Consider the following 13,246-nt stretch of genomic DNA (forward strand, 5'->3'; position numbering starts at 1 on the left):
CAGTAATGCCATTGCATGGTTCTTTATTTACCCAAAGCCTTTTCTTCATTTGCCTTGAATGAAAAGGGTTCTTTTGTGAAGTCAGAAAATTGCTTTCAGAAGCTGTTCACCTTTTCTCACCTTCAAGTGCAAGGAACCCAGGGTAGTTTTTGGTTTAGCAAAACAGTTAGGTGTCTTATTTAATTGCAAAGTGAGATGCTTGTTTAATCTTGTTGGCCAGCAGCAGAAACCAGCAGCTAATAGATAGCTGTAGTTTTGAAAGTTCAGCTTGAAAAGTCACAGGAAACTAGAAGATAATTTCACATAGTTACTGAAGGTGGGATATTACTTGCATGAGACAGACTTGATCAGGTACATACATTAGTCAAATACTGTTGAACAGATCTCAATTATGTTTTTATTTTAAGGTAATATGAAGTTTCTCTTGTTCCTTTTTTAGTTGCTCTCCAAACTCTTTAAACAAATATTTTTCAATGCTTAAAACATTTATTTGTGGAGCACAGGGAAAAATTAATGAATTACTTCTAAGTTGAAAACTTAGTAAGCAGAACTGTGCTTCAAATGAATTAAAGCAACTAAAATTTAAACCTCTTAGCTGAAATTCCCTGAGACTTCAGGATATATTGGAACTGCTCCTTTTCTTTGTAATTCAGATTTCATATTACGTTTGATACTCTACAGCTGGTGCATTTTCTAAAATGTTCTTTAAAGCACTGTATTAATGTAAAGGTCAGAAAAAATTCTCTTCCACAGATACAGTTCTTCAATATTTGTTTCTGTTGCTGAGATGAAGAAAACATATTTCCCGTAAAATAGACCTTCAGAAAAAACACTCATTTGGGACCATTTAACTGTTGTTTTTAAAATGTCAGAATAGTCTAATATTGTAAGCCATGCAATATGTTGTTGTCACAGTAAGTAAACGTATTTAAGTTAATATTTTAACATGATTCATGTCTCAAAGCTAAGTCAACAAAAAAAATTGAAACAAACATTCAGTGAAGTGCTGTTTCATTATTCAAAGAAATTGGAGTATACCTTTTCTTCTCCACTGATAGAGGAAAACGTGTGAATTGAAATGTTACTGTAAGTTGTGCAGGCAGTTGTTTGTTTTTTTTTCCCCCATATTGCATTCACAGAGACTGCTGATAGTGGATTCAATAGGGTTTGTTTTTCTTGGGATAGTCTCACTGTGGTTTGAAGAGAAGACCTGTCTCTTTGTTAGTGTGATACAAATTTAATGGCTTCGTCATCAGAGTACATGAACTCTTCTAAAAGAAACTGTGATCTTGCCTGTGTGTTGTTCTGCTCTCCATCTGGAGAAAGAAGGGAAGTGAAAGCCTGTGAAGGAACAGATGAGATCAGAACACAGTACAAGGAAATATTTTGGACCAAATTCTACACCTGTTTACTAAGTGTGTAATTTCACTGAAATTCTGAATGCAGAATTCATTCCAATTTTATTATTAGCAAGGAAGTTGCTATGGATTATAAAACATTTTATATTTTGAGAAACACAATTTGAAGTACTCTGCTATTGCTAACTTACTGCTTCTATACTGAGTATCATATTCAAATTTACTGATTAGTCATTGTAAATGCAAGCTGTGACATCCAACTGAGCATCTATGCACTGAAATAGTTACTATTGTCTCGTCTGCTGCTTTCCTTACGTGCTGTGGGCTCCTTTCCCCTCATAGACTGCAATTGCTGCCACTTCTAGATCCATCCTAAATTAAAATTAAAAAAGACAAAATTGGCAGATGCCTGGTGCTGCTGATGAATCATCAGAGGTGGACCTACAGCTGTGCATGTTTGGCAGAAAATTATTTCCATTTTCTCTTGTGTTTACTAGTTAGCCAGTCAGGAGATGTTACAGAGAAAAAGCTGAGTACTGCTAGTAAGAATATACTTCTTGTTAATGGGTTGAAAATGCCTCTGCCAGCACCTTTCCTCCCACTCTTGCTTTCCTGAGAACTAGTGCATTTTTTACCTTTCACCTCAGGCAGGTTTCTGTTGTCTGGCCATATTAGTCATGTGTGAGTTCTTTTGTTCTTAAAATTAGAGCAAATTTCACAGCGCTCATTAACTCTGCAGCATGTCTTCTGACTTGGCTGTAGATTCCAGGTGGGGAGAAAGAAGAATGAGGACGATCTCATTAGTGACACTTGTAATGACTGGCATTTGCAGCATGGCTGCAAGCAGTGACATGACTCTTTCTCCTGGCACCTTTTTTTTTTATGCACATAACTCAGAAACATTGGCCAGAGAAAGAACTACTGATGTATTTTTCATTGTGTAATTGTAAATGAGACTAGCTGGCTGTTGAGGTGATGATAACCATCACTGCACTGACCAGTGACTATTATCTTTTTATTTTTGAGATTTCTGTTTTTACAAAGATGTACATAGAGGCTTTGTCTGCTTTGAAGGCCGTTAATCGTTATTAGTCAGAATCTAACATAACTAGATTGATGCAAATTCAGGTGTGAAGACAGTACTTCTGAGTTTACTCATGGCACCGGCCACTGATAGTAAGGGGAATTTAACATACCCCAGCTTCCAGGGCAGGTATTACAGATTGTAACTTCACATTGCTTTCAAAAAAAAAAAAGTCTTCATTACCTTGCTATGAGCAGGAGGTACACCCAGTTACAGTCCAAAGGTTTGAGTACAACTTTTCATGTTGTTCCTCACTTTGGTATCAAAATGGTGTGGTATGACTGAAATTAAGTACTCATGCAACAATGTTGCTGCACAGCAGTTAGAATAACATTACGCACCTATTTTTGTGCCTTATTACAAGTAATTTCAACTTGTGCTAAAGCAGGCAAATGGGATACAATTATTATCCAGTACTCCTAAAAATATTACTCGCATTGGCATTTTAATAGTGCCAAATCTAACTGATGTTGTCTGACCCAGCACTATCATGCAGCTAGGTGACTTAGTGCAGGGATGCATCACAGGGATATAGAATGGCCTGGGTTGAAAAGGACCAAATGATTATCTAGTTTCAATCCCCCTGCTGTGTGCAGGATCACCAGCTGTTAGACCAGGCTGCCTAGAGCCACATTCAGCCTGGCCTCAAATGTCTCCAGGGATGGGGCATCCACAACCTACTTGGGCAACCTGTTCCAATGTGTCACCACTAGTCTACAAAGACTGGGCTTTTTAATATGAATGTAAATAAAAGTGTACTCTCTTTTCCTTAAGAGTTTGGTAATTTGGGGCGTGGTTTGAAATATACATTTGTATCTGACTTAAGCTGAAGAGCCTGGTAATGTCTTCTCAGTCACCTCTCTCTCTGTCGCGTCACCAGCAGACTTTCAGTGCTGATTTCTGGATCTCTGCTCAGAGATCCAGAAGTTGTGGCTTATTTCTCCAGTGTCCATGGGAACAGTGCAATTGTCCTGGTACCTATGGCAGAAAGCATGAGATGAGCAGACTTACAAAATGATATTGATAGTCAGTGTCGTGAAATTTCCAGAAAATCAATGCTGTTTAAACTCTTACTGGTGATTTCTGGATAATTCAAGGAAATAGTCATAACACTTAAAATTTAGGTATTAGTTTGAAAATACCAAGGGATGTTACAAAGAGTTCTGTATACTCAATTGCAGCTGCTTTTGGAACTAGAATAAGTTCTTCACTTTACCTCTTCCCAGTATGGGAGAGTCCTGAATAGGAAAGCACAAATGAACTGTGTGATGTGTTTGATCTATTAGACAAAGCCTATGATCTCTTCTGTATCTTTAAATATGCATAGTTACATAAACTTGCTTCATGTAACCCAAAATAAACCTGAGTATAATAAGACCTGTAATTGTCTCGTAAGCCAGAGTTTAATCATTTGGGGATGTCCCACAAGTTCTGTTGCATTTAGTCAAATCTATAATGCCAATATGCTGCCCTCAAAACAGCAAGGGGAGCGTTTGACCAAATCCCTGTAGCTGAAAACTGTATAAGTGGGCTGTATGCCATACACTTGGAGTAAATGGGCACAGTATATTGTGTAGATGTACTCAGCAATCTCAGAATTAGAATTTTATTTTTAATTAAAATACACCACATTAATGACTTCAAAAACATTTTTAAGAATAGCTTTTTATAGTGATACCTTGTTCCTTCTGATTCTTTTGGATCTGATTGTATTGCTTACAGCCTTAACACTCAGACCACCAGGAAGTAGAAATTTTTATTATTATTTATTAGCTCTTCCTCAAGTTTTTTTGTCCCCTCAGGACAGTGATCTGGTGATTGAAATAGCTTTCCTGAGCTGCAGCAGAGATCAGAATGTGAGGATTACTCATATGGAGGAGTAGCTCTGCTTCACTTCTCCTTTCTGGACATACTTAGGTACTCGCTCCAAGTTACTGTTCCAACACCTACAAGCAGAAAAAACCCATAACTACTTCTGTTGTTATCCAGACTTTTCAAAACCTCATTAGCACAGCTGCTTTGAGTAAGAAACCATAATCTGTAATGTGCTGCAAATGTGGATTATTCAAAATAAATGGGTACTACAGAGAATGAGGTGAAGTATTGGAAGTGATTGGTTGCTATGCTGGTCACACTGTTACTTTCTGTTAGTCTTCTTGCTCCTTCAGTGTCAAGCAATAAATTTGTAGGTGAGGTACAGGTTTAGAGACTTTTCAGTCCTTAAAGGGGCAATTTCACTTCATACCACTTGTTTTCTAAAGACATTTAGCATAGAAACCAGTGTAACAGTAGGAAAAATCCTTGATTGATCTCTTGGTTCTTTCTATATTAATAGAAGGTCGTCTTGCCTTTCTAAACTAGTACACAAGAATTGTAATTGGGTGCTGATATTTTTTATGAAACTGGATTCCTTATATTCTTGTAGGATAAACCTGAAAGCATATCTTTATGATATAGAAAACTGAGGTAAGATGCACACATTCTGGAGAGGAGAGGAAAAGGGACAGATATATGCATTAAAGAACACACCTCTGCATCTGACCTGCGCCATGCTTAGTCCTGTTCAGTTAGTATGACCTGTTTACCAGAGTAGACCATTTTCTCTATATAGCCTCGAGATCAACTGATTCCTCAACTAGACTGTTGACATTGTTTGTAGTTCCCTAAAAATTTTGTTCCTAAGTCAGTCATAAATGAATCTTGGTGACGGAATGGGCACAAAAACTTTGCTGTTATTTTCCATCATTGTTGGATTAGGCTTTAAAGGGGGTATAAGGTGAATCATTTTCATTCACTTTATGACTAAAATAGAGTATTCCCTGAGGAAAAAGGTATGTTCTATGCCTTTTTGACTCTGAGATTGCATTTTTGTTAACAACTATAGCTTAACACGGATTTTAGGTTCTTTCATTTAAAATATCCAAGTAGAGAGATTTTTCTCTATTTTAATACTGTATTTGTTGTATAATAGGGGTGATGGCTTTAAAAATTTATTCTCCCTAAACCTAAACCTGCCTTTGCTTTTTGTGACTGTAAAAGCACTAACAATAACAGTAAAGAAGATACACTACATATTAAGACCAAAACTCACATCATAATTTATACTGCTAAAGGCTTTTATTTTTTTTAAAGAGATTGAGGTGTTAGTTTTCAAAGTGGATTAATGAAGTGCTGCAATGAGCAGCAGCAGATGACTGCAAAAGCTAGGACTACAAGGAACGGGGTTAATAGTGCTTTGTATCTATCCTGGACGAGAGGAGAACCAGCAGCAGAGAAGTTATTTTAAAAAAAAAAAAAAAAAAAAATGTGTAAAAGAAATCATTCAGTGAATCTAGACTAATAAGACTTCTTTGTTCCAGTATAGCACAGACTTAATCACTTCTGCAGTAGAGATAAGAACAACTATAACAAGGTATTCGTGTCTGTTGAGTGATGTCAGCACAAGGCACTGAGGTATTATAGTCATTAGTATTACATTAACTTCTCCTGAGTTATTATATTTTTGTTTCAGTTTCTAATCTGCAGTCTTTTGTCTAACTTCTGAATCCCATGGGTGATACTTCAGCTGAAATAACTTTGTTGATCCTACCTGTAGGGAATATGGCTAGATTAATGATAATCCATCTCAAGGTAGCATCTGTCAGTCTCCTCTCTTAATTTCACAATGAGAATGTTCTTGTCTCCTGTTCCTTCCTTTCCATTTGCTTCCTTACCTGCAGTATTCCTTGAGCTCCTTTACACTCTGAGATCCCTGCTGTGGAGAGTGATGTCATGTGCTTTCCGCAGTATCTAGCAGTCCAAAGATAGTTCATTTCAAATTTTTTTTTACCATTATTCTTGGCCATTGTTCTTCTGCAATGAGGTACGTAATTCTGACCATAAGAGTAAGAAAGCATGCCTTGCAAAGTTTCTGTTGCCACTACTGCCTTCTGGTCCACTGTCTCCATTTGAGAGACTTTGTGTCAGAATCCTGTCTGATCAGGGTCCTTCCTCATTTCAGAGCAATAACCCACGTGCAAAATGTTGGTAATAGATTTGTGAACCTGAGACTCATGAAAACAAAAGCAGAAAAGGAAACTGCAGTCTGTGCTGTGTGTTTGCAAATACAGATAAGTCTGGCACTTCATCAGTTCCATACACCCTGACAGAAAAAAGAATGTTTTTTCAAGATTTATCATAGATATTGGAATCTGTTCTGTTTCACTGACAAGTGTCCTGGAACAGTTTTATTGTTACTACTGCTGTTATCATTAGACTGCAGTTTGCAGTGTGTGCTACAAAGGGAAAACAGTAGGACAGTCCTGCGTAATTCTTGGAAGTTCCCATCCCAGCCTAGCAGTGGCAGTGAAACAAACATGAGTTACTACCCAGAGCAGAGCTTTGTCAGGCTTATGCTAGCATCTACCAGCTTCTGTGCGAACTGAGCTGATGGAGCATAAAGAAGCACATTTGTTTGTCTTTTCAGCAGCAGAAGCTCAGGTCCACGTTTGCTGAGGTTTCTTATGAAAATCATGAATCTCAAATATGTTGGTGAGATGTGGAACCATGGGGTTAGTGATGTCTAGATTATACTCAGTGCACCTGCAGAGGGTGGTTACTTCTTTGGTTCCTCTCATCATGAGGATACATGTTTGAGGAACCAGAGGTATCTCTGGTACATCTGAGGGTTCCTGTGCATTTCGTTGAACAGTGGAACAACGTGTGGATTCCTGTGGATTATGTGGTTTAGAGCAGTTGTACCACCATCTCCCAGAGTGAAGTGACAATGTGCTAACCTCCTGTGTGATGTTAGTATGCAGAAGTATGTGTTCCAGTATGGATTTGGCCACTGTGTTTATTTGGCTACAGCAGTATATGCATATTGGCTGCAGAAAGCAAAACATTTTAGACAGGCTAGACAGAACATTTATTTTCCCTTAGAATTCAGTTGTATTTTAGGTATAAAGGAACGTATTTTGCAGTTTACAGTCCCATTCACAAATTGTCTGTGAAAGGGTCACTTTAAAGGGACTGAAGTTCATGACTGTTATATTTTCAAAAGCAGGTGAAATACTGAGTGCTTTGTACTTACTGAGACTTTAAGGTAAGATAGTCATGTTTATCATATCTTGTATTGTAGGGTTGTGATCCTTAAACAGTAACGTTCAGGTGCTAATGGCAGTAGAAGTTTACTTTCTGCTTACCAAATAGGGAAGAGTCATGTCTGCATTTGAAAATTCTCCAGTTGAAGATTGTAGAAGATATTTTTAACTAAGTAAAGAATAGAAACACATGAGTGTGGTCATAAACCATCGGGGATTACTGCGTGCTTAAGGAAAATAGAAAAATGAAGAGGAGAATAAGGTGCTGAATTTGGTGTTGTGTCCAGTCCTAGCACAGGCTCCAAGGAAAAGTGTGATGTTTTCTTTGTAGAATAAGATGCTTCAGTTTCAGCTACCATTTGCTGGAACTCAAAGTATCTTAAATGTTTTTTTAATTAGAATACTGTGCATTCATGCAATGCTCTTGTTTTGTTTTCTGTCCATAATGGATTTTATCTCATTATCTATTTATCCATAGTTGTCCTTCTAGCTTTTTTTTTTTTTAAATTCTTATTCTGTTAAGCATTTCTTTTTTCATCTTTTTTTTTTTTTTCCTCATTTCCTTTTATTTGCAACAGTTACTAAAGGTCTATTGCTGGGATTCTGAAAATACTGACCCCAAGGTTTAAAGAAGAGAGTTTTATCTAAAGTGATTGAAAATGATGTCATAGTGGGAGTTCCAGTATAACATTAATTATAGGATGTATACTTGAACACCCACAATATTGTGTATTTATTTATGTCAAAATAAGATAATGCTTGCTGTATTAAGAACAGCTTTTCATTTTATGATTGCCTGTTATTCTTTGAATCATAACCTTCACTTGTTTCTGTAATATAGGAGAAAAAGCCATTAAAACATAGGGACTTCCTGAAAGTGTGTGCTGCGTGAAAGCTTTAATTAAATCTACAAGTAAAGCTTTAAAAGAACAAAATTCAAATTAATTGCAACAAGGACCGTGCATTTATTTCTGTGACAGGCCTTTGCGTGTTAGAGAAGAGGCAATCTGTGTACCGTTGTCTGAGTTAGTAAACTCAATATCACTTTTCATTACCACAGTAGGTCATTGCCGTGCGTCTTCAGTGTGACATTGTTTACATGTTAATGACCTCACAAATAGAGCCTGTTCCAAATGGCATGCAGTAGGAGAAAGTTGTAAATCCATGAAATGGAATAAACTGTCCTCAGCTTTCTGCATCATTGCGTTTTGTGAGTTCCTTCTAGGCTGAGCTTCATAATTAGGCAGCAATGTTATTAAGGAAAATTCAGTAAATGCAAATAGGGCAAAAGGATTTATAGCTGATTATGGCTTTTAGAGCACACCTGAAATTAATTTCTAAGCTTCATTATTAGCTGACTTTTCAATGACATGGAGTCTAGAAGTAGAAAGTATTGCTCACAGAAAGTGTTCAGAGCTTAAGTCAGTGAGTGACAGTCCACACAAAAGTATTTGGGTTTACAGAGTGCTGACGTACTCATGCCCTCAGAAAATATACAGTTGAACATGCTGCTTCAGATGTTTGTGTATGATTATTTTTGAATTAGATGAGATTTTTAATATTATAAATGTATTTTGCTCTCACTGTATAACATAATGAAATCAGCATGCTTCCTCAAATCATACCTTTAAAGAAAATGTCATGTTTACATCTGGTAATTTGACTAGACACTGGAGGATACGTGGATTGCTAAAACACATAAAATGGATAAAACAAACTGAGCATAACCACTTACATTTGACTGCCTAAAATTTCTAGAAGAAGTGAAGTTCAGATAGCATGCTCTGTGAATTCAAGTGCCGAATGCCCTCAGTTCCTATGGACTTTGGCAGTCAAAGTCCTTGCAGAATCTGGTCCTGCTTTTATGTCTCAATCACATCTGGTCAAAAAGCCTATTTTTCACTGGTTGTGTGCAGCACGTTCTGGATGTTGTGAGACTTTGTGGTACTGTCTGCAACAACCTTGGGAGTTGCTTTGCAGACAGAGAGTAATAGTTTCTACTTTAGTTGTTCACCTAATATGCAAAGCAAGTTTAATTATATGCTGTCCAACCCTCTCTGCTACATATTTTTCCACTCACTGGTTCTGCATGAAATACATACTTTCTATGTGCAAAGGTTACTACTGAATGTACAGCGCCCCTGCAAGCATTTACGACTAATCTTGCCGTAAGCATGCATAATGTAGCTAAGTACTAATTAAAGGTTAAAGAATAGGGATCTATCTTTTCTCCTTCTGATGAATTGAATACTGTGTTCTGTATGTGTCAGATGCAGATTCTGTGTTCAACTGGACAGAATTGCTGGGATGCTGCAAAACCAAACTGTATCTGACTAAAATTTGAGAAACTGCATATTCTTGCACTACATAACAAGGGACTGAAGAATCATTGGCTTGTGCTGTGTAATGTGTTAACTGTCTTATTGTATTTCATGTGAATATGTCATACTGTAATGCATACTTGCACAGAATGTATTTTTTATTTCATAAGAGACATTTTCTTTCATCCTACATACTGACTTTATCAGCTCAGTTAAAAAGGTAACTGTGGTTAGTTTGTGTGTGTTGCTCTTAAAAACAAGAGGGCAAAGCAATAAAATCACCATCAATGTTATATCACTCACAGGTCCTAGTAATAGCTTATTAAAGCAGATTTTGACCACTTCTAAATATTGCCATGACTGCTGCCTTGCAGCATAATAGAAATTAACTAGTGAGTGATGAAACTATGGAAGAATATGGCTGTTCCATGTAAATCTGTTTTCATAGCACTACAATTTACCCAGAATTTTGGGAGGTTTTATGAACTTAATACTTCTGCAAAACCTTTCATAGCAGAATGGATTATAACTTCTTATTTCTTTGAAGTCACCATTTCAGAAATCTGGCGTTCACTTCTTTCCTGTGGCCTGCCTCCTGCCATAAGAATCTAACAATAACAAATGTTTCTAAAATAATTTTCCATACAGATTATGGAAAGAACATGAGCCTGGGAACAAAAAAGTCTCTTTTCTGACACCAAGTTAACGATAAGCGCTCTTAAACCATTGGGTCCTGCATTCTTTACATTTAGTAATTTTTGATCCCTATTAGCAGCTGCGAAGGAGAAATATCAGGACTACTGGAGGTCTGGTATCAGAGAGTAGACTCCATGCTTCCTTTGTCACCATTTGCACTAGAGAAAAAGTAACCTTGTTTCTAAATAGAAAGGCAAAGCTGCCTGAAAACATGTTGTTGGAATATTAGCACCTGAAAATCAATCATCGAGACATTGCCAGCTAAGACAGGATGAGTCTCGTATACTTGCAGAAACATATGTTCTCATATGAGCCCTTACAAAAGCGCCAGGGGAGGCGTAAAGTCATTTCTGTGACATGAGCTGCTTTGATACTTTAGTGGCTATAGAGCTGCCTCCTTTCCTACGCTAGGAGTAATCAGCACAAGCTTTACTGGTTCAACCCTTGTGCATGAGGGTTATGCTTTTAACAATAAATTATCATTATTTAAAGCCCAGGTACTACAGTGGTTGTTTCTGTGATGAATGTCAGTATGAAAACAGTACAATAGAATAATACAGTAACTTAGAATCTTTCAGAAAAGCGTAAGTAAAGTAATTGAGCACACTGTACCACTTAGAGTCTAATCATTTGCTGTCTGATTAGAAGTCAGATAGCCACAGGGTGAAAATAAGATGGAAAAGGTCATATGATTAAATTAGCTGCATTCACACTGGCATTATTTAGAAAGGATTTTTGTTATGATTAAAGCAGACCAACAGTAAGTCAAGCAAATAAGATCAGGTTAGTGAACCTCAGAAATTAACCTCAACAATAAATAAAGGGTTTCTGTCCACTACAGGCACTCCAAGATTTGCTGATCTTGGTTAATTGTATCTTTCACATTAAGCTGTGGACTGTGTGCATGACTGCCATTATGATTAATTGCAGAGATATTTATTTTCCTTTTCATTTGAACTCGAGCTGGTTTTTTTTGGTATCACAAGAAAAGGCAACTGCCGTCACAGTACTCTCCTTTTATAATGTTGGGGTTTTTCTGCAGATTCTTAGGAGCCTAGTTTTCCTTTTGTGCCCTGTCGGAGTCCAATGAAAATCTGGGCTAAGTTCATAGAGTAGGAATTTCATAATAGGTCTCTTGCATTTGACAAAGTATGCAAAACCTAACTTTTCATAGTCAAATCATATCTTCAGAGGCTTTTCTGAGTGGGAGCGCAGTGGTCTAGAAAGCTGTAGAACAGTGTAAAAAGTCACTTGTTGTTTTGGGATCTGTGAATTTGCAGCAATTGGGAAGCTGCTCTGCCTTTCAATCTCTGAGAGCCAAAAAATGCATACAACTTGTGTTATTGAACCGGAAAGGAAAATGCAGCAGGAAAGGTCATTGTCCTGGTTAGTGATTGCTGATTAGTCTCCAGAAATTCTGCATTAAAATTGGTCTGTTTTTGTCTTCCTTGTTTCTCATTAGTCTCCGTAGAACCTGTAATCTAGGATTTTCTTTTTGTGTTCTCCATAAATGTTTTTGTCTATCTGGGATCTCTATGCATATTAGCCTTTGGCTGGCATTTTAGTTACCTCTGTGCACTTGCTTTCAGTGTGATGTTGAGAAGTGTCTGCTTTGCAGATGTCACAGTGGGCTGTGCCAGAATTACTTTCCCAGAAAAGATAGAGATACGGTGTTTCTTATTTCTGTTGCACGTTTTGTTAACAGATGCTTACCAGCCCATAGATGAGAAAAGCAATTCATAAAAAAAAAAAAGCAATAAACATTCATAGGCTAGGCAGACTGGGCCACATATTTGAGAGGGATGTATCATTACAAGGAGACAATAAATAGAAGATTATTCAAAATATATACATTTTGGAGGAGCATCATCCACTCAAGACTTAGTAATCCCTGAGAAATTGGATTCAGATACTGAATAAACCTATGTTAACTACTCCATCGTTTTCAACTTACAAAGTGTTAATGCTGTGGTTCCTTCTGCTTTCTGTAAGCTGTTGTTTTGTTGCATTATATCCTACAGTGGTAGTCACTTTTAAAACAAAAATCTTACCTTTCCTTGTGGGTCCAAGGTCAGTAAGAGGGGGAATAGTAGTTTGTGTCATGTGCATGCAAGTCATTGCCTAGGAATGAAACATTTATTGGAGAGGTGGAATAGACCAGCAGATGCCCTGAAAGTTCAGATACGGTTAGTTTGCCCTTGGTTTAACTAGTGAGAGTGATTTGACAGCTGCACTTTGTAGATTCTTCCTTCTGGAGCATGTGATTGTGCTTTGATAGCTACCCTTAATGTATTATTAATGCATTTGTATGTAGATCAAAACTAAAGATCCTAAGTCACATCAGAAAGTAATGCAAATTATTTTTATATCATTTGAGGATGTATCTGAAGTGAACGAAATGAAATGCTGGAGTACTAATGTCAAGTATTTCATATCTCTGTTCATTTATGCAAGCTGTAACCTGAAGATCTGTAGTTGTGCATGAACATGTGCACTGCACAATAAACCTCAGGTTTTTTGCCCCAGGAGCTAGTAAATAAATACCTCAGTTGAGTCTTTCCTATTTGTTGATCTGGGGCTGTGGCTTTTCTTCAAACTTGGAATAACAAAATTTAAAACTTACTTGGTGTGATCTCACTAAATATTTGAGTAAGAGCATCTTGATGATAACACCAGCTTTCAAAATTAAGGGGTTAGTTCTGTGAT

General features: G+C 37.1%; 1 protein-coding gene across 12 annotated transcripts in view; it reads left to right on the forward strand.

The window, feature by feature from the left end:
• Positions 1–13,246, forward strand: part of PTPRM (protein tyrosine phosphatase receptor type M) — a 459,433-nt gene that overhangs the window by 307,698 nt on the left and 138,489 nt on the right. The gene's annotated exons all lie outside the window — the stretch shown is intronic.

The sequence above is a fragment of the Lagopus muta genome, chromosome 3, assembly GCF_023343835.1.
Source record: "Lagopus muta isolate bLagMut1 chromosome 3, bLagMut1 primary, whole genome shotgun sequence".
In the NCBI taxonomy this organism is placed as follows: domain Eukaryota; kingdom Metazoa; phylum Chordata; class Aves; order Galliformes; family Phasianidae; genus Lagopus; species Lagopus muta.